Genomic DNA, 22,297 nt, shown 5'->3' with positions numbered 1-22,297 from the left:
TCAATCCCAGCAATACAGAATTATTGGAGATACACTTTATCGCCGGGGGGCAGACTTAGTTTTTCGACGTTGTTTAACTCACGAAGAGGCTGAGAGGGTTTTGAATGATTGTCACTCTGGAGCGTGTGGCGGTCATATGTCTGGGTATGCCACAGCTCAGAAGGTGTTGCGTGCTGGCTATTTCTGGCCGTCCATGTTTAAAGATTGTATCATTGCGGTCCGAAAATGCCACAACTGTCAAGTGTTTGATCGCAAGATGCGCTCACCACCTGCTCCTCTCCATCCTATAATTGCCGTTGGTCCTTTCGCCAAATGGGGTATCGATTTTATTACTTGTAACCCTCACTCGGCCGGGGGGCATGCGTATATCATCCTCGCGGTTGATTATTTTACTAAATGGGCCGAGGCGATGCCTACATTCGACGCAAGCGGCAAAACAGCTGCAGTTTTCATATTCAATCACATTATAACTAGGTTTGGTGTCCCGCAAGCGATCATCACTGACCATGGGAGCCATTTTCGAAACATCATGATGACTGAGCTTACAAGCCAGCTTGGTTTGCGCCACGATAGCTCTACTCCTTATTATCCGCAAGCCAACGGTTTGGTTGAGTCTATCAACAAAGTTCTAGTTATCATGATCCGACGAATCATTGGTATTCATCGGTCGAATTGGCACAACATGTTATTTTCAGCGCTATGGGCATACCGAACTTCAGTGAAAACTTCAACAGGGTTCACTCCTTTCCAGCTAGTTTATGGCTTGGAAGTCGTGTTACCCATTGAATGCGAAATCCCATCACTTCAAATGGCTGTCGAATTACTCCCAGCTACTTCCGAAGAGGAGAAACGTTTATTATACTTAGCTCAATTAGATGAGACTCGACGTGACGCTGCATTGGAAATCGAGACTCACGCGAAGCGAATGAAAGCTCAGTATGATAGAAATGTGACCCCTCGAAGTTTTTCGGAGGGAGACCTAGTGCTATTATATGATCAAGCTAACGATAAGCTAGGTGCTGGAAAATTCGTTCCTATGTGGCATGGACCCTACATTGTAAAGCGAAAGCTAGCAAAAGGGGCCTATGAGCTGGTAGATTTTGATGGGGACTCTTTGGGTAAACCCAGAAATGGACTTTACCTAAAGAGGTATTATGCTTAAATGGTGGGTATGGAGAAATTTTTAGTTAGGTTAGGTTTTCTTTCTAGCTAGTATGTTTGTTAGTTTAGATAGTGTGCTTAGCTTAGAAAGTGTGTTTTTTCGTCGTTATTCTGGCTTATCTTGGTTTTACTCTTGATATTGCAGATGTCGACGCCTCTCCAAACGTACATTGGATTTGCCGATGGTGCTTGTCGTAGTACACGGAATATCTCTTCCGCAGCTTGGGTTATCTATTCGCCCTCTGACGAGTTAGTTTCTATGCATGGGGTGAGCCTCGGTCAAACAACGAACAACATTGCAGAATACAGTGCAGTGGTTGAATTATTGTCTGAATCTATTTCATTTGGAATTCGACGTTTGATAGTGAGGTTAGATTCTGAACTCGTTGTATTACAGCTTAATAGAATATATGCCATTAGAAATCCTGTGTTATTAAGGTTGTTTTTAAGAGTGCGTCTCTTGGAACGTGAATTTGATTACATTGAATATCAGCATATTCCAAGGTCTTTAAATACATTAGCAGATGCAATTACTTCTCGAATGTTGGACAGACATTTGCGATAATCATGCAAGTAAATTTAAAAACATTTCATCACATATGTTAAACAAGATAAGCCGGTAATAATGATATATATATATATAGATAGGAGTGTGTCAAAAATATACATCGTCTTCGATCATAGGTTGAAAAACACCTTATGATCGGCAAAAATGATAAGTACAAAAAACCAAAAATGTCATATGTGTCTACAAAAGTGACTAGCCAATCACTGGTGGTGCTCTCTATACGAGACCACTGCCCGCGCTACCCTACACAGGAACCTCCTAAAAGGTCCTGGGACTGCGACCACATAGCGCTGAAGTCGAATAGGAATGTCATCTATGGTGGTCTCTGGTATACCCGCTGTCAGACGCTCTAGATCCTGTTCCAGCTCGGCTAAGGTCTCTGCGGCTGCATCCTGTGGGGCTGGTGCTGGTACAGCTGGTACTCTCCTCTCAAAAGCCCGGAGTTTGGCCGGACGCCGTGGACCTACATCTGCATTTTGGAAATTTGTGCTGTCAGTTTTGAGACGATATATAAAAAACAAAAAAATAGATAATTTAAAAACTTGTGAAAAATGAAATACCTCTGTCGTCCCATTGTTCTCCCTGTGGAAGAACCATGTCCGGATCATCCCGAAAATCCATTCCGGCATAAGGAAAATCCTGAATAGCAAAGACCTGGCTGTCTAGCCAGTAAAAGTAACCATCAGGAAATCGAACAATTGTCGCGCCCTCATCAGGATGCCGGGCCATTACCGCAACCCATCTCGTCAGCTTAGGCTCCCGAGGAGCCCCAACTGGAACAGTAAGATGCTGGGGGATCAGCATTGGAACTCTCTCTAGGGCAAAGCTCACAACTAAAGGCCCATATCCAAAAGTCTTCAGTTGTCCGTTCTTTGCCCTGGTTAGTTGGCCCTTCATATTGGCCAACACAGCATCGCACCAGTTGAAAATGGTGCCTCGGTAGCAATCTATCGCCATCCGCATTTGGGACCCGGTGGCAATGTGCAAGGCGGCTGCGCCGCAAAGTTTGGTAACATTAAAGGCTATCACCATAAGTTCGGGTAGGGATATGTACTTGATTTCTATCCCTTTCTCCTGGTTCTGATTGTTGCACCACTCTAGCCGGAGGCTAGCAAGGGATTGGCCACCCGGCCTAGTCCCGGACAGAGTCAGTTGCTTGCCCCTATTAGGCAAGCCAAAGAGAAAATATATGTCGGAGGGCTCTATCTCGAGCTGGTTCTCTCCGATGTAGAAGCATTGATCCTGAATGTTCCACCTTTCAACCAGCCACTCAAGGAATGGCACCTGGCCCCTCATGCCAGGTATGGCCCAGTATTTGTACAGACCGCATGCTTTTAACGCTTCAATAGAAGGTTGATGACCAATTGCGGCCAAATCAACGTCCTCGTGTTCTCTTTCTCTCCAATCTAGCATGGTGAATGCCCTACACACCAAAAAACAATAGTTAGAATTCATAAAATAAAATTTGGTTTGTTGAAATTGGAGTTTGGAGTTTCAAAATGCATGTTTCACGGGGTACGCACCCCGCGTTCAGAACACAGAGCGACGGTACGCGGCTAGTCTGAAGGCGGGCTGCGTACCACGACCTTTTTCCTATATACGAAAAAGGTCAGGGTACGCGGGTCGCCCATGGGGCACCTGCGTACCCCGAGAAACATATCCTAAAACCCTAAACCCCCTAAAAAATCAAACTAAAACTTGAAATGAAATTCTAAACGGATGAAATTGAAGAGGAGGATGTTGTGGAATACCTGAAAGAGACGGCGCTCGATTCTGACGGTCGGATTCTCCGCAATATCCACAGGAAGTTTTCTTGTCAAAAGCCCTTTTCTCAACCTCAACAGTAAAATGGTAAAAATGACATGGTAAAAAGTCTTTTTATAGGTTTTTTGGATGAATGAATGCTAAGTTTGTTTATTTTTCACCATGGAAAGATGTTTTTCAATGTATTTTTGCCCATCTTAAACAGGTATGAGTAATGTGTTGTTTTTGTGCAGGACAAAGGGACTTTAGGGTAAATTATCATTTTTCACGTCAGAGTCATCTTTTAAGCCCTTTTCTGACTCCTAAAACATGAAAAGATTGCCGAGCGTTTCTTTTACACTCGTTAAAACGGAATTAAAAGACGGTCCCCTTATAGCTCTTTTCTGACCGTAAAAACAGGAAAAGATTGCCGGGTTTTTGTCGTTTCAAACTCGATACTGGAAATAAAACGACGTGTCCTTGATCGCTTTTTACTTTTCAGGTCAGAGACACTAATCATGAAAGTACTCCTTGGTCGCAAGATCAAGCGGTTCTCCCAGGTATTATTTTATACTTTTTCGGGCTTGGGGGACACAAATTTACGAAAAAGTTCAACCTGGAGTCTTCTTAAGTTTTTTCAGACTCTCTAAAATTGAAAAACGTCGAGTTTCTCCTATACTGGGCTCGTTAAAATTTCACAGTAAAGGGCCTGTTCAATTACAAACAGGAACGAACCACTCCTTCCTAGGGTTCGAATCAAAACTAGGTTGGACTCATCCAAAGGATGAGCTTATAATCAAGCATATGTTATCCTCCTCAAGCTTGTAAAAAATAAAGAGGTACTTGCCAGAAATGGTGGGGGAAAAGAGAGAAGAATGAGCCTATTTGTTATCCTTTGTCTCAGAAGGAACCTTATCACCGCTCTTGAACACGACACTTTCCGTTCACCTGGGTTGGGAAATCCTTTGCCTTAAAAAGTTGATCAAACCACTTTGAAAGTCTTCAACCGTTTCCGGGTATTAACTTTGGGTCAATCGTCACCAAACCATCTATCGTGTCGTTATGTGTTCAAGAGGTCTCTGCAAATAAACCATTCATATGCAAAATACTTGTCATCCATTTGACCATCCCTGAGTCAGTCCTTACAGCAACATTTCTTCAACTTGAACAATGATTTCGTGTTGTGGGCTTGCCTGCAACGGGTCGCTTTCTATCGACACCAGCACATTATCTAGAGAGATGACTTAGAAATCGTCAGTACCTTGAAGTCTGCATGCATCAATGGCAGGTTTCTCGCCTTTGACGACAGTTTACATCATTGACTTTCGATCAGAGGATTCCGTGACGTGTTCGACATCAACTCATTTATTCACATTTCATGGATTGTACTGGGTACTTTGAGAACCATTGACATCACTGGTGGTTTCTCTCACACTTGTTAACGGTTTACATCATTGACTGGTAATCAAGTGGTTTCTACCATGTTCGACATCAACTCATTTATTCGCATGGCTAGAATCGTACCAATTCGGGAAGTAGAAATGAAGACCCTGGATCTAGTTCCCACCATCCAGGCTGCGAGGAGTTTTGTATTCATTATCTAGTAGACTAATCATAAACAGATGGCTGCGTCCATACTGTGTCTACAAAAGTCTATGATTATGATGTACTGCAAGATCATTCCTGTATCAGAGTAGTTAGTCTGTTAGTTAAAGTTTTGATCTGAGTATGGGAATGCCTACCTCAGCGATGATATAATCTTATACATGTATTTTGTGTTGAAAATTGCAGGATTCTGACCAGGCTCTCCACGAGGTAATCCTTGAAATGATAAAGCGCTTCACCCTTCCTAGATAATACAAAACCCTAATCTACTACAGGCTTCGCACTTTAGGGGGCAATCTGTTACACTAAAAAATGTCACCATGGCTATTTACAATTAGTATGGCTCTATCAACATTCATGCTATCCTCCTGGGCAAGTCTTATGCCTCTGCTCTCCATGTCAAACTCCAGAAAAGAGAGAAAGTCTTTGTAAATGTGTTTATCTCTGGGTACGCAGATTCTCTCGGCCTTACCTGCGTATACGCACCTAATGTTCACAAAAACTGCGTACTTGTACGCTCTGTATGTAAAGGGGCAGGTGCGTACCCCTGTAAAGGTCAAAAGGCGCGAGTTTCATCTTTAAAAAGTTACTTGTGGTCATTTCTAGAGCATTCTAGAAGGTTGTTCGACGTGTATTGAGCGCCTCCAGATGGTTCATGTACCCCTATGAAAGAGGAACTTATCCCATCAAGAGAGGAGCTATCCCATCCAAAGAGGGGATTATCCCATTGATGGTGGACCTGATTAACTTCCTCTTGAGCACTATAAATACAGGCATTGGGCCAGAAGGAGAGGAGGTTGAAAGCTAAACATTTCTAAGGGTAGATGCTGCTGGAATTAGGACTCCCATTTAGAAGCTTGTGAGGAGAGATTCCCATCCTTTCTTGTTTCATTTGGAAGTGGGTGAGCTTTGTCAAAGTAAAGGAGAACTCTTGATGGACCCTGGGAGGGACTTGCACAACACCAAGGCTCAGGTTGTAATTGTTCCTTTTGTTTCCTATTAATGCAAATGAGTCCATTCTTCTCAATAACTTGTTATTTATGAGTTGTTTCATGTACTCCTTGGTCTATATGTTAAATATGCTTTATTTTATGAGATTATCAAGTGCTATTTAATCGTTTGATTGTTAGTGAATGCAGGTTTCGAAGTGAAGGAGGAGCCCATCCGGATCGGCGAGGCTGGACTACTACAACAGCGTTGGATTACAGGTAGGATCTAAACACTTGATTTCTTGTATGGTAAATGCATGTTTAGAGAAGGATTGCTCCTGTTTGTCTTGTTTGTCACTAGAGAGTCTTAGGCTCCTAGGGAGGTTGGTTGTGTCCGCACTATCGACTCTTTCCACCTGACATGGCCCAGGATGGGGAGCAGACGTGGTGGCTCCCGTGGTCGTGCCACCTCTCAGCGGTCCACCCCCATTTCTTACACTTCCTTGGACGCGCTGGAACCTAGGCGGAGCAGTCCCCCTGTCACCAGAAGTGGCAGAGGCAGGGGTCGTGGGCGAGTCAGGATGGTTGATTGTGAGCATGCTGCCCACCCCACTGTTCGCTACCGCATCTCGTGTTCTCTCGCCAACTCCACCTTTATAGTCTCAGTCACTATTGAAAAATGTGAAGATGTCCGGGGTTCGGGAGTGGCCCATCCAGGAGCTCTTGCAGAACAGAGGATGGCGAATCCGATGGACAATCAGCGCCAGGTCATGGGAGGTACCTCTCTGGTGAATCCGGTTGTCCCTGCAGGTCCAAGTGCGCCAGCTCGAGGAGAACCTACAGGCTCGGCGGTTCATCATTCTGACTCGGAGGACTCACTACAATTCGGGTGTAGGGTCGTCGAGGAGCCATACACCTCTGAGGATGACTGATCCCGCCCGGGTTTCCGCTCTTTGCAGTTTCTGAAGTAGGAGCTCGACTCTGTTTTGAATCTCGAAGTTAATGCATGTTTCAGGTCTCTGTCTGTCAATGTGTCGTTTATGTCTACCGTTGTCTAGCTGTGCAAGTTTCGTCTTAGTTTATGTTCAGCACTGTTTCGAGTCTTATGTGTAGTCAAAATCCTGCTGGAGGTCCACTGTGTACTGAGATCATGATCATTTTTGTAAAATGCCAATTTCATGGCAAGACTTTCAAGGCCATGGCCTTGCTGTAATTTTTTTGTATAAATAATAGGAGTAGACAGATTGAGAAAAAAAAAAATATAAGGGCACAATGATAACAATAGTGGGTTTTTGTGGGGCACAATAATAACAATATGGGGACAACAGGGGCACAACAATAACAATAAGGGGCTACAACGACAATAGTAATGGGGGAATCACTAATATTATAGGGACCTAACATGCCCCTGTCCTTCAAAAAAGTGTTGTCCTCGACGCTTGAGTAGTTCTGGATGCTTCTGTATAAAATTCTCATCCTCTCATGTGGAATCTTCAGCGAGTGAGTTCTTCCACCTGATGAGATACTCTGAAATTGATCGATTTCGTAGCTGTCGATTTCTTGTTTATGTGACTGTTTCAGGTTCCAATATGATTTTTCCTTCCTCATCAAGTTTTGGCAATATTGTTTGAACTAGGAGCCTGTCACCTATAACCTTCTTTATGCATGAAACATGGAAAACGTGCACTTGGGAAGATGCAGGAAGCTCTAATTTGTATTTCATAGTACCAATCTTTTGCAACACCTTGTACGAACCATAATACTTTGTTGATAATAAATATCCTTCTTATTTTGCTCGAGGGACATTTATTTGTATGGCTGTAGTCGTAGAAATACCCAATGACATACATCAAAACTTCTTTTGTTGCGATGTTGATATGCCTATTGTTTCATTCTATCATTCGCCAAAGTGAGGTTGTCCTTTAAGAGTTGGAGAAATTGTTGTCGATACTCGATGTGGTCTTCCACTGCTTGAACCTTAGATTTTTCTCTTAAAGATGTTGTGATGGACAATGGATGATATCCATAAAGTGCCATAAATGGGGTCATTTTTACTGCAATATGGAAGGAAGTGTTATACCACCATTAAGCCAGAGGCAACCACTTGACCCATTGTGTTTGTTTATCAAATACAAAGCAACGAAGATATCCTTCCAAATATTTGTTTGCTATCTCAGTTTTCCCATCAGATTGAGGATGATAAGATGAGCTATGAGCTAACAGAGTACTCAGACTAGAAAATAATTCGGTCCAAAAATTTCCAGTGAAAATGTGATCTCTGTCGCTTACAATAATCTTTGGGTTTCCATACCCAAAAAGCTACAGTATGTCCTCTTTCTGTCACTTTTTACAAATTTTGAATATGATGCTCAGAGAGAAAGTTATGATGGTTTTCCCCAAGGCTACCTGTTTGAGATGGAATTTGGGATCCTAAAAAAACCCTAACTTCCTCGGTTCATATCTCCGATCATATAGCGAGAAACGTTCTAAAATTTGGCCATGACATTCATCACGATTTCATCTCAAATGGGTTTTTTTTCTTCAAATTCTGAAGCTTCGCATAAGAAAAAAAAAAAGTTATAGCGAAAATGCCACGATGACCTGTTTGAAGCAATGAAACCATAGAATCCAAAGCTCTGATACCAAATGTTATGCAACTAGCTCACCAAATAGAATAAAAGATAGGTCAACGACTTCAAAATAAGCATCTTCGAGGGGGAAACCTCCTTTACATTCCACAAATGAACAATTCTTGGATGATTCAAATGACAAAACCTCCTTTCTATATATAAGAGTCTAAGGGGTCACAATATAATGAGAGTCGACATAACAATAATAATATAATGGCACATCAATAACAATAGTGGGCTTCTATGGGGCACAATAATAACAATATGGGGACAACAGGGGCACAACAATAACAATAAGGGGCTATAATGGCAATAGTAATGGGGGGATCACTAATATTATAGTGACCTAACATTTTATGGTGCATCATATTTGGAGCGATTATTATGTTATTATTATTCAACATAGTTGTTAAAGCTATTATAACTTATACATGTGAGATTAATTTTTATTTTTATTTAGAACTAAATATTTAATATATTCATATTTTTATTTATATCTCTATGTTGTATGTTTAAAAAAAATATTTAACATATTCATATTTTCATCTGTATTGATGAGGATTTAGTTGTGTCTTGATGTGGTTATTTATATTTTAGCTAAAATGTCTCCTCATCGACCGTTCCAAAATTGTGAAGTAGTAGATTCCTACAAAAATTGTCCTATAGGCACATCGTGCATTACAAATTAGTCTGATATCATTTTTTGTTGCACAAGTCGAGCTCACCTCTTTTAATATTATACGAGCTACCACTATGTATTGGGTATTAATATAAGTATTATTATTAATTTACATAATAATTATTTGTACAGTGATTTGTCTTCAAAGTAGTTTGTTTTATAGAAAATTGTAGCTCTCATTTGAAAGATGGCATTATGGACATTGGAAATTTCATGGGACAACCATGGGTTGATTGTAGATTTTTCCAGCCATCTTCTTCATTATATATTGGTGAAATTATGCATAATTTTTCAACTGGAAAATGTGTTTTAGTAGTTGGAAATTGTATGGTATAGCAGGGTTTTAATTGTAGAAATTCCAACCATCTATTTCCTCAAATATTTTTTTATCTTTTGCATGTGCTTTCAGTTGGAAATCATATTGTTTATGCTAGAAATTGTATGGGGCTTGTGTGAATTGCATTTGCTTCTGATATTTATTATAGTTGCATTGTTTGCCTTTGCCATTGGGGGCTAGCGCGTTATTTGGTGCATCAAATTACTTGCTACTTAATGATTACTGTTGCAGAGGTAAATCCCCTCTGCTGACAGAGGCGATCCCCACTAGCCCAAAATGGGTCTAGCAACTATCAAACAATGCTATCACGCAAGTTCCTAATTACAAATTAAAGGTGGATTATGAGAGCCTACTTGGATTCCAACGCTAGTGTTGTAGAAGAGTTGACACTCCCGTTCCTTTGCTCTGGTCGGTCATGATCCCCACGATCTCCGTGAATGGACACCTGCACATACAAAGAACGAAACAAATACAAGCATAAAATCCAATAGATGCAATTATATATCGGTTAGAAAAGATATAACTCAAATATCATTACAATGAACAACAGGAGTGGAACCATAATGATAGTCATCTATTATTGATAATCAACAAAGAAGAATACAACCATAGTTCTGATGTCAAATCCTCCTTTGGCTGGGTGATCAGCTACATATGTCTTGCAAATCTTGTTGGGATTGGGAACAAGCCTCTCTCTCTTTGATTATGAGTGCAAAGAAGACTCTTACAACAATCCCTTAGACTTCCGACAGTATAATTCTCCCTATGCTTGAACTAGCTTGTCAAATGAAACAGAACAAGCTTTTATAGATGGAGGAGGAGGAGGAGATACAATGAATCAAGATATCCATGGGATTGGCATTATCCTCGAAAAGCTATTATGGATAGAGGAAAGGGAGATACGATGAATCTCGACATCCATGAGATTGGCATTATCCTTAAAAAGCTTCATGAGTCGAAAGGAAAAAACCTTTGGGCGTGCGTTTGTTAAAAAGCTTTCCCAAACTCGGTTGGTGCGGGTACAACTCTGAGATAGAGCGCCAACTGGCGCATCCTCTTTGGAGGATTTCCCCCATTGGCGCGGGTAATACACTGTGGATCCGCACTAATGGAAAAAGGGGACTTTTTAAGGATATTCTGCAGGAGATGTCTTCAAGGCATATGAAGTCCATACTTAGGGGAACATAATGCAAGTGTTTTCAAGTTATGTCACTTCTCACAGGTCCCGGAATGAGTCCTCCAAAGTGCGGGAGAGGGGTAACAGGGACGGTGACAAATGGTGACAAATTACTGTGTAACAGATGCCCCCTAAAGCATGAGGCCCGAGAGAGAGAGGGGTGAAATGCTTTACAAGAACACATGCAGCTGCCGCTGGAGAATCTGCATAGAGAGGTACAATTGATAGCTCAAGTACATGATATATGTGGTATGGGCGCAACCATCCATAACAGAGTACATAATAATCTAGATCCAAGGTATGGGCGCAGCCATCCGGTGAGGATCAATGAATAGACTCAGGCATGGTCGCAGCCATCCAGTGAATGAGTCATGTAACAATAATCCACAAAATCGCAGCCTGGATTCCAACAGACAAAATCCAGGGTCTTGCGCTCCATCTCGACCCGAACAAAAGTACAAGTTCAAGCATGTGAATACATGAGTTGAAGTCGAACATGCATGAACATCGTCTGATTACCAGTCAATAATGAAAACTATTAGCAGACGTGAGAGGTACCACCAATAATGACAATGGCCCTCAAGGTACTATAGGTACAATCTACGGCGTGTGAATCAGTGAGCTGGCGTCGAACACCCGTAGAATCATTCGATCGGAGGCCAATGATGAAAACCTCACGTCGAACACGAAGAACCTGCCATTGAGGCATGCAGGCTCCAAGGCGGAAGGGAGTCTCTAGATCAGCTTCCTGGATAATGAGCTAAAGTCGACAGGAAGTGACCTTGATCGAAGGTGGGCCATAGTGTTTCCCACATCATCGACACGAGAAAGAGGAAGAATGTTGTGGTGGATCAGAATTATGTGAGCTATCAGAGGGAGGTTGTTATTCTGCAGAGGTCAACTTCTCTTGAACATGAAGGCGGCACGACAGTGGACTTGGCAGTATTTGACATCAATGGATCAAAGGTCATGGTGACGAGGAAATGAGCAAATGAGAGGTCAAACAAGATCACCCAAATCCACGGAGGCAAGTGAAAAACGAGATGAGATGTCCCCACCCAGACACGAAAGCAGATAAGTGCCATGTTCAAGAGCGACATACTGTCGACCCGACAATAATTATGGTTCCATTTTCCCCCACTATTTCTGGCGAGTACCCCAGTTATTTTTATTAACAAGCTTGACGGGGATAGCATATGCTTGTAACGTCATCTCGACGGACTCCAATGTCATCAAGTTTTAACGAGTCTAACAGAGGAAGAACTCGACGTCTTTTCATGTTTAGAGAGTTTGAAAAGACAGCAGAAAAGAAAACTCCAAGGGTGTCCTTTTTCGTAAAGTTGTGTCTCTCGAGCCCGAAAAAGTATAAAACAATGCTCGAAAGAACTGCCCGACCATTATGATCGAGGAGTACTTTTCATGACTAGTGATTTCGACCTGAAAAAGTAAAAAAGCGATCGAAGACACGTCGCTTCGTAACCGTTAACGAACCTGAAACGACAAGGGTCCGACGATATTTTCGTTTTTACACGGTCGGAAAAGAGTTTAAAGACGACCGCCTCTTATTTACGTTTAACGAGTCAAGAGGGATAACTCGGCGATCTTTTCATGTTTAGAGAGTTAGAAAAGAGCTGAAAGATGACTCCACAGTGACTTTTTCGTGTATTTACCGAGTCCAAAAAGGTATAAAATACAACTCGTTTCACCATCGAAGTTGCGTAAAAGACCTGTCGCTGCATAAAAAGCAAGCGTAAAATCCATTTTCGACCAAAGATATATTAAAATATTCAAAAAGTAACTTTTCAAACCTAAGTATAAGTCAAAAAGTTATAAATATGGTGAAAATTGTAAAAATAGAATTACTTTTACTTTTTACCTCTCTGAAGAGTAGCAGTGGTCCGTTTAGGGAGTGAACTTCAGAAGGTGATTACGGCCAATCCGTGCAACCATTCGGGATTTCGTCGGTTCCAGGTAAGAGGCGCTTCCCTTGGCTCCATTTCCATACATTTTTTAATGCATTTTGCTTCCTGATTGGCTTATGCAAGGGGGAATTGCAAAATTTAGGGCTTCGCCCATTGGCGCGGGTATCCAGCACGGACCCACGCTAATGGGGTGAATTTTCTAAAAGGGTCGCGCTCATTGGCGCGACTGTTTTAAAAACAGTCGCGCCAACCGCGCAACTTGATTTTCTGCTTAAGATTTCCCAACGCATTTTAAATCTAACTAGATTGTAAGCTTACCAGTGATCTAATCGTGATTTATATGTTCTTGTGGATGCAGAGAAGCAGGCAAAATGGTAGTAGAATGGAAGGAACGAGAACATGATGCCAAGGATGCTTTGGCCCTTGAGGATGAAGGGTGCATGAATGCCCTAAGGGACTGCGGGCTTAATAAATTCTTTCTTATGCCTTACTTGCGCGCTCAGCCCGAGCTACTACAATTCATAATTGATCTGGGGGATGTTGATGACCAAGTGTTCCGTTTACGGGACTAAGTGCTGGAGCTCGATGTGTCCGATGTCTACTTCATCACAGGGTTGTCACGGAGAGGGGTGAGGCCTATTTTGACTGGGAGTAGACCTTCCGGGGAGAAGATGACTGAAGTTCGAGACCGAGTGTGCCCAGGGGCACAATTTGGAAGGAACAGTGCAAAGGTGGATATTCCCACCGTTCCGGACTTGATTCTCAGGGTGATACTATTCACCATTACTCGAGCTGCAGGGGTGCAGGCGCCTCATGAGGCGAGCAAAAACCATCTTCTGTTAGCCACAGAATGCCTAAATCCTACCATCTTTGACTGGGCCACCGCAGTGACTACTAACATCAAGAGGCAGCTTACAAAGTGCAAGCGAGGAAAGGTAAAGCAGTTTGGGTACGGCTCAATCGTGGTATCGTTTTTCTTGGAATGATTACCAATTTTTTAGGGACAGGGAGCTATAGTGGCTGATCCTTTGCCACGAGAGCCTAGGATGGCTCACTGGGCAGCACTGATGCCCAGGGGAGGAGGGGGCCAGCAGATGTCCTGGAGGCCCGAGTTCTTTATATGGCTCTGTCGTCAGCTGATTGTGGTGGAGGATTGGTCCTATGCAGGGACTGACTTCACCAGAGACCCAGATCTCCCATTGCCCGAGGGAGAGGAGTGGGACGAAGAGCTGGGTAAGATCTCTTTTTCTTTTTGATGTTTTATATGTTTTTTTTTTTTTTTTTTTTGTTAATACATGTTTGTCCCAACAACAATTGTATATACATGCAGGTGTTGGCCTAGAGCGACCAGTTGGCATGTCTCCCATCGCTCGGAGGAACCAACCCGTAGCCGACCCTCAGGAAGAGGGTGCCGAGGGGGATGAACTGATTCAGAATCTCGAGGGACTCGCCCGAGGGATTCCTGATTATGCTAGACTGGGAGATATGCCACTAGCATATCAGAGGCACACAGTGGGGGTGCCTAATCGTGTCCATCGTCTGTTGAGACGCTTGGTGCGTGCGGTGTTGTGCTATCATGAGCACCACCGGGACTAGACTCCTAGGTTTCTTTTTCCTGCATATTTTTTGAGAGACATGTCGTCTCCGGATGTATTTGAGAGGAACATGTATTATTTTTTGAACTATATGATGCACGTGGTGCAAACATTGCGACACACACACACACACACACACACACACACACACACATATATATATATATATATACATATGCCTATTTCTATGGTTTTATTATTGTGCTTTATATGCTTTCTTGTATGATGTTTTACATATTACGCAAATGTCTATCTAATACATGGTTAGCCAATGCATCAGTTAATGTGTTCAATTGTCTTGGAATGTGCCGATATGTAATGAAATCAAAGTTCCTTTCTAAAAATCTCACACGTAAATACAACCTTAGAATGCGATGGTCTCTGACGGAATATCGCCCGTTGAGCTGGTGGACGACAAGTTGAGAGTCTAGGTTCACTACCAATGCACGAATGCCGAGATTAATTGCTTCAGAGAGTAGTTCAATTACAACACAATATTCGGCGACATTGTTAGTGGTACGGCCCAAACACACACCTTGAAGATCTATCAACTCGCCATGAGGATCATAGATCACCCACGCCGCAGAGGACAAGTTGCGAGTACTGCGGCAGGCACCATCAACGAAACCAACATAAGGTGAATCAAACATCTGCACAAGAAGCGAAAGACACAATAAGCGGCTGTCACGCCTTCAAAACAAAAACACACACACACACAACACACCTGCTAAAGTACATGTATGTACAAAACAAAGTGTGTAAGTATCACGCATAGTACTTTTTCAAGTACAACCCGTTTCGGGGCTTCCTGAGAGGATTCCCTTCATAGTCAATTAACTTGTAGGCCCCTTTTTGCAAAACTTTCTTGACAATGTAAGGACCTAGCCACATAGGCTCGAGTTTTCCTGCCCCCATCTTATCATTTGCCTGATCGTATAACATGACTAAATCTCCCTCAACGAAAGAACGTGGGTGGACAGTCTGATCGAAGTGAGTTTTCACTCTCTTTTTTTGTGCTTCAATGGCCAGAGAGGCTAGGCGATGGGTCTCATCTAGCCGTTCCAGGTAAAGAAGGCGTTCTTCTACCGGAGTAGTGTTGGGAAGTAGTTCGACGGCCAATTTTAATGAAGGGATTTCGCACTCGATTGGAAGGGTAGCCTCTAGTCCATAAACTAGTTGAAATGGAGTGAAACCAGTGGCATCCTTCACGGAGGTTCGGTAGGCCCACAAGGCAGGGAACAACATCAAGTGCCAGTTAGACTTATGCATGCCAACAGTACATTGAAGCATTGTGCCCAAAATCTTGTTGATAGCTTCAACTTGGCCATTGGCCTGAGGATAGTATGGAGTCGAACTATCGTGTCGTAAGCCCAGCTGGGTTGTTAGTTCTGTCATCATATGATTACGGAAATGCTTCCCGTGATCAATGACGATAGCTTGAGGGACGCTGAATCGCGAGATAACATGGTTGAACAAGAATTGCACCGCTGTGTGACCGTCTTCAGTTAATGTGGGCATCGCCTCGGCCCATTTAGTGAAGTAATCGACGGCAACGATAATAAACCCATGCCCCCCGGCCGAGCGAGGGTTACAGGTCGTATAATCAATGCCCCATTTTGCAAAAGGGCCGACGGTGACAACAGGGTGCAATGGAGCGGGAGGCGCTCGCATCTTCCGCTGGTATATCTGGCACTCATGACAAGAGCGGACGGTAAGAATGCAATCCTTAAAGATAGAGGGCCAAAAGTAGCCAGCACGGAGGATTTTTTGGGCAGTGGCATATCCGGACATGTGACCACCACAGGCGCCAGAGTGGCAGTCATTCAAAACACGCTCAGCTTCCTCGAGAGTTAAACATCGGCGGAGAACAGAGTCGGCGCCGAGGCGGTATAGTGTATCCCCAATAATACGGTATGGTTGAGACTGATGACGAATCCTTCGCCAAGCATCTTTGGACACGCCGGGGCGAAAGGAGGACGTTTGCAGATATATGATGATATCCCCGTACCAGGGATCGAGGGTGCTAATGAGAAACAAGGTCTCATCCGGAATATGATCCTCTGAGTGAGAGGGCGGGGAAGAAGATGGGAAAGAGCAAAGTAACTCAGCGAATACAAGGGATTTCTTGGACTCGGCAGTGGTAAATTCTAAGTCGAACTCTTGGAGGATGACAATCCACTTTGAGTACTTGCCCCCCAGCAACTGGCGTGACAAAATATACATCATGGTGTTGCAATCAGAAACCACAGTGGTAGTGCGCAGCAGAATGTAGTGACAGAAGCGTTGGACAACACACACGACGGCCAAAGCCAACTTCTCGACATAAGCATATCGAGTTTCCGTGTCTAAAAGGTTGCGGCTGAGATAATATACAACATGCTCAGTGTCATCATCGTCAGTTTGAACGAGAACCATGCCGATAGTGGTGTCGACGGCAACCAAATACAGAGTATAGTCGCGATGATAGTTCGGAGGACGCAACAATGGAGCGGAAACAAGGAGACCCTTGAGACGCTCAAAAGATTCTTGAGCGACGGTATCCTAATGGAAAGGGACGTCTCGCTTTAGCAACCGTGTGAAACCTTTAGCCACCTCAGCATAGTTTGGAACGAATCATCTCAGAAAGTTTGCTTTACCCTGCAAGCTTTGCAACTGCTGTAAAGAAGCAGGGGGAGGAAGATTCACAATAGCCTCAACTTTAAGGGGATCCAAACGGATGCCCTCTTGGGAGACGATGAACCCGAGAAGTCGGTCGGATTCAACGCAGAAGACACATTTGTGAGGATTGAGTCTGATACGGTAGTGTCGGCAGCGAAGAAAGATATCGCGAAGGTGAGTAGGGTGGTCCTGACATTTGGCTGAATGAGCTGGTAGATCATCCAGGTATGGTTGTACAATGTGGCGAATGTCATGAAAAGCGTAAGACATTGCACGTTGGAAGGTAGCACCGCCATTTTTGAGACTGAAAGGGAGCTTCTTATAATCAAAAGTGCCCATGGACAGATAAAAGCGGTCTTGTGTTGATCAGCGGGGGCAATATTGATCTGGTTATACCAAGGAAAACCGTCCATAAAAGAGTACATTTCTCTTCCGGCACATTCGTCAATAATTTGATCAATGAATGGTGTGGGGAAATTATCTTTAGGACATGTCCGATTAATATCACGATAATCGACACAAACACGGATGATACCCTGTTTTTTATTCACAGGCACGATGTTAGAGACCCAATCTGTGAGTGGGATAGGGTAAATAAAACCAGCTTTAAGAAGCTTTTCCACTTCCACCTTAATGGCTGCAGCCTTGCGGGGGTGTACAGGGCGTAAACGTTGACGAACAGGCTTAGCACCTGGGTACGTGAGTATCTCATGCACCACTATGCTAGGATCAATGCCGGGCATTTCTTCATAGGACCATGCAAAGACGTCACGAAATTCGCGAAAAAGATTGGTATAGAGTTGAATCTCCTCCGGAGTACAAGTGACTCCAATGTGAAGATGTTCGACAATCCCTGGTTTCGCAGAGATGTCGATAGGCTGGGTTTGCGTGATGTTCGCCATATTTCCTTCAGAGGACACTTGATAAAATTGGATAGGTGTTTGAAGGGTTTGAAATGGGAGACAAGGAGAAAACCGTTCGAGACAAGTAAGCATATCCTGATGGGCAGGGAGAAACGAGGAACGATGGTGAGAATCATGCCAAGGAGGTTCCTCGGGAGACATAGTCTCAATAATGGCTTCGTCAAAAGGGAATATTTATTTTAAAGGGTCCGAAGAAGTCTCATCTCCAAGCCATGAGGATGGAGCGAACGAGTCGGGAACCTTGCTCGAAGGAGCAGGTTCAGGAGAGGGAGCCGATGCAGCAATGATTTCGACGTAGTTGAGCTCGGCAGGACTCAATGGCATCTCATCGCCCCAAGATTCTACTTGATCAGTGGGAGGGAGGATCCACGGATCAGAACGAACAGTAATCATATTGACAGAAGCGACGTTAGGAGGTGGGAGTGGAAAAACACCCATGAGGGCGGGATCTTTAAAAAGCCCGGCTCCCAGACTCTCATATGATTTGGAGGTATGCTCCACAAAAGGGATGTTGCCTTCAGAAGAGGAAGCGAAGAATGAAAGCTGGTCTACGGTAACAATCTTCCCTTGATGAGGGAAACGGATGATATGAAACAAAGACGAAGCTACAACTTGCATCGCGTATGTCCAGCTACGTCCGAGAAGGAGGTTGTAGGTAAGAGTAGCATCAACAACTTCAACTTCCATCTCGACCGTCTTCCCTTCCAAAGAGATGGGCAAACGTTGGAGTATACCATAGGGGCGGGATGCTCTTCCATCAAAAGCTTCCAAGGTTGTGGGAGACTGGCTCAACGTGGAAGAACCAATAGCTTTCCAACAGGCAACAGACATGATGCAAGTTGAAGCACCTTCATCAATGACTGTACGATGAATCATTTTGGAATTAATAATAACCTGTATGAGGAATGCGATTTGGTGAGGCAGTCTCGGCGTATGGCTTTCCAAGTCAAAAGTAATCAGATCCGAGTCGGCCGGGTCTATGCCACCGATCGCCGATAGCAAGGACTTCCTCTAAGAAACCAGAGATTCTGGGTTCGATCCCCAATGGAGTCGCCAAATTGTTGGAGAGGTAAATCCCCTCTGCTGACAGAGGCGATCCCCACTAGCCCAAAATGGGTCTAGCAACAATCAAACAATGCTATCATGCAAGTTCCTAATTACAAATTAAAGGTGGATTATGAGAGCCTACTTGGATTCCAACACTAGTGTTGTAGAAGAGTTGACACTCCTGTTCCTTTGCTCTGGCCGGTCACGATCCCCACGATCTCCATGAATGGACACCTGCACATACAAAGAACGACACAAATACAAGCATAAAATCCAATAGATGCAATTATATATCGGTCAGAAAAGATATCTCAAATATCATTACAATGAACGACAAGAGTGGAACCATAATGATAGTCATCTATTATTGATAATCAACAAAGAAGAATACAACCATAGTTCTGACGTCAAATCCTCCTTTGGCTGGGTGATCAACTACATATGTCTTGCAAAGCTTGTTGGGATTGGGAACAAGCCTCTCTCTCTTTGATTATGAGTGCAAATAAGACTCTTACAACAATCTCTCAGACTTCCGACAGTATAATTCTCCCTATGCTTGAACTAGCTTGTCAAATGACAAGCTTTTATAGATGGAGGAGGAGGAGGAGATACAATGAATCAAGACATCCATGGGACTGGCATTATCCTCGAAAAGCTATTATGGATAGAGGAAAGGGAGATACGATGAATCTCGACATCCATGAGATTGGCATTATCCTTAAAAAGCTTCATGAGTCAAAAGGAAAAAACCTTTGGGCGTGCGTTTGTTAAAAAGCTTTCCCAAACTCGGTTGGCGCAGGTACAACTCTGAGATAGAGCGCCAACTGGCGCGCCCTCTTTGGAGGATTTCCCCCATTGGCGCGGGTAATACACTGTGGATCCGCGCTAATGGAAAAAGGGGACTTTTTAAGGATATTCTGCAGGAGATGTCTTCAAGGCATATGAAGTCCATACTTAGGGGAACATAATGCAAGTGTTCTCAAGTTATGTCACTTCTCACAGGTCCCGGAATGAGTCCTCCAAAGTGCGGGAGAGGGGTAACAGGGACGGTGACAAATGGTGACAAATTACTGTGTAACAATTACCATAATGTTTTTGTTGCAAAAAAATTGATTTCCAACTTTTCACTTTGGCAAATATAATTCGTTGAAAATTTAAAATGTTACAAAAATTGTGGTACCATTTCTAGTTTATCCATCTATCCATCAACAAATATTTATTGTTTTTACTTTAATTTGACTATGTTTACAATAAGTGATAGGTACTAAAAATGTCACTTTGCATAATACAAATTGTGGTTATGTGTCTAGCCAAGTTGGTCGTGAAGTCCAATTTTTCTCATTCACACCAATTGAGCTAGGGTCCATCTTATTTCAATGCACAAATGCCACCATGAACAAGTTCCTAATTGAAGAATCTTTTCATTGATACACCATAAAAATAGTAATGGCATCATTTTATCTGGAAGTGAGATTCAATTTCAGTCAATAACGTCGAATGAGCTAGCAACAACTTCTCATTGAAGAACATTTCCGGTACTTTCTAACTTATGCATGTTTACATTTTCTGCAGAGAATATCCTTTGGATAATACATTAGCTTTCAAGCATCAAGATAGTAGTTACTTTGCACCCAACAAGCAATTGTATAAGTAACATGAGTAATTAATTGTTCTCGGATGTAGTATTAGGTTATTTTCTTATGCAAACAAGCATGATTATCTTATTGAGTATTGAAGCATTTTATGTTTTTTTGCTTGAACATATTGAACAATTTGATATTTCTTTCTTAAAGGTGTTGATATTAGTAAAAGAGGTCACATATGCATTGAGGATTCAACCATCAAGATAGCAATTACTTTTCACCCAGCAAGCGAATGTATAAGTAACATGAGTAATTAATTGTTCTCGAATGTAATATTATGTTACTTCCTTATGCAAACAAACATGATTATCTTATTGAGTATTGAAGCATTTTATGTTTTTCACTTTAACATATTGAACAATTTTATAGTTCTTTTTTGGAGGCGTTGATATTAGTAAAAGAGCTCCCATATGCATTGAGGATTCAACATTGAATTATATTATTTAAGAACATCATAGTATTTCTAACTAATATGAGTTTGGTCTCTAGACAAGTAAAAGATTTGATTTGTGACTTTAGCATGTTTATTTGGGAATAACATTACAAAAAAAATTCTTTTTTGTACAAGAGAAACTACAAATAATAGTAACAATGATATGGAGACTCTAAAAACAAGTTAACACAAAGTTAGCTTTAAAGATAATGGAATATAAATATCAATGAAATTTTTATGTCTTTATTGTTTTTTACTTTAATTTATCTATATTTAAACTACGTGGTAGGGACTAGCTACAATGTAACATCGTTTGAGCACATCTTTATTAAAATATTTTATTTACTAACATCAAGTAAGCATAAAAGAACAAAGATAAAAAATAATAAATGCATCAAAGACTATTGCATTATTTTGCCTAAATGCAATTGTATTGTTGTTGCAAGATGAGGTATCATCGACCACCTATGCAACCTAATGTTTAGCATCACATAGTCTAGAAACAACTAGTCTTATGCTCCACTTCCCTCTTGGGCGATATCCCCTTAGGCTCCTAGAACACACCCGTGTAGGCATGTATCAAAATTTTCAATTATTGTTTTTGTTCCTCAATGCACCCATCTAGGGATGACTTAATTCTCATTGACTCTTCTATAAACTCATTTACTCTCAAAGAAAAAAAATAATTCTTGCTAGAATTGGTTAATGTTTTGGCTTGGTTAGCACATTGCAACGAGATATTTGACTTTTCCTTACGCATATTGATGATGTGGAATTTTTCATCCTTAATGAGGCAATATTGGTTGGATCTCCATATGAAGATCACATCCCACATGTACATATAGGAGACTCTCAAATACAACTCCACATACGTCAAGTAGAACTACATTGAACTCTACTTCGTCAATAAAATCAACATTAATAGAAAATTTGATTATGCACTATTTGTTTACCTTTATCTCTTCCTCCTTATTGACTCATCCCAATGGATATGTGTTACGATGGTCATGAGTCTCCAATCTCGGTTTCTTGACCGGATCTACTACCACAAGATATGTTTGTAATATTGAGTCAAATAGAGTATCAATTTTGAACTTCTTGACCTATATATTTATATGGAAGAGTTTGATAATTTCCTTCTCTTCTAGTTACTAAACGCTACTCATATTCACCACCTTCTGCATTGATGTACAAACAATATTCTCACCCATGTCGAATTTGTGGCCATTAGGTTTTTCTTCTTAATG

This window comes from Pinus tabuliformis, chromosome 1_2 (assembly GCF_031772625.1).
Source record: "Pinus tabuliformis cultivar Carrire ecotype Pingquan chromosome 1_2, CPIR1, whole genome shotgun sequence".
NCBI lineage: Eukaryota > Viridiplantae > Streptophyta > Pinopsida > Pinales > Pinaceae > Pinus > Pinus tabuliformis.
This window is presented reverse-complemented; position numbering follows the sequence as displayed.